Source organism: Mandrillus leucophaeus, unplaced genomic scaffold (assembly GCF_000951045.1).
Source record: "Mandrillus leucophaeus isolate KB7577 unplaced genomic scaffold, Mleu.le_1.0 Scaffold72, whole genome shotgun sequence".
Lineage (NCBI taxonomy): Eukaryota > Metazoa > Chordata > Mammalia > Primates > Cercopithecidae > Mandrillus > Mandrillus leucophaeus.
Window position 1 is genome coordinate 1597405 of NW_012107808.1, and position 1139 is coordinate 1598543.

The window sequence follows — 1139 nt, forward strand, 5'->3', positions numbered from 1 at the left end:
AAAGAAAGAAATAAAGAAACCCCGCCTCTGCTAAAATATAAAAATTAGTCAGGCGCTTGTAATCCCAGCTACTCAGGAGGCTCAAGCAGGAGAATTGTTTGAGCCCAGGAGGCAGAAGTTGCAGTGAGCCGACGCTGTGCCACTGCACTCCAGCCTGGCCGACAGAGTGAGATTCTGTCTCCAAAAAATAAAATAAAGTAAAATAAAATAAAATAAAATAAGCAATAAGCTATGAAGCCATAAAAAGACATGGAGGAAACTTAAATGTATATTACTTAGAAAAACCAATTTGAAAGGCTATCTACTGTATGATTTCAACTATATGGCATTTGAGAAAAGGCAGAACCATGGAGACAGTAAACAAAATTAGTGCTACTAGGGATTTGCAGATTAGCAGGGAGGGAGGGATAAATAGGTGAAATACAGAGGATATTTTGAGCAGTGAAACTATTCTGTAAGGTACTACAATGGATATGTTATTATATGTTGGTCAAAACCCAAAGAGTGGACAGCAACAAGTGTGAACCCACACTATCAACTTTGGGTGCTGATGACGTATCAAGGTAGGTTGTCAACTGTAACAAACGTGCCTCTGCTCAGAGATGTTGATAGTAGAAGAGATTGTGCACAGTGGGAACTCTCTGTACTTTCTGTTCCATTTTGCCGTGAACCTAAAACAGCTCTAAAAATAAAGTTTGTCAATGTTTTCTTAAAAGTAAACAGAAGAATAAAAGTCAATGAAGGACCAGGAAGGAAAATTCAGAGTGACACATCTTCAAGATTTAAATGAAAATGTTTTCCACTGATTTATTCTTTCCAGAAAATGCTCCTGCAGGCCAGGTGTGGTAGCTCACGCTTGTAATCCCAGCACTTTGGGAGGCCAAGTGGGCAGATCGTGTGAGCCTAGGAGTTCAAGACCAGCCTGGGAAATACAGTAAGCCTGTTGTCCCAGCTATTCAGGAGACTGAGGTGGGAGGGTAACTTAGCAGGAGATTGAAGCTGCAGTGAGAGCTGTGATCATGTCACTGCACTGCAGCCTGGGCAACAGAGTGAGAACCTGTCTCAAAAAGAAAAAAGAAGGAAGGGAGGGAGGGAGGAAGAGAGGGAGGAGGGAAGAGAAGGAGGGGGGAAGAGAGGGA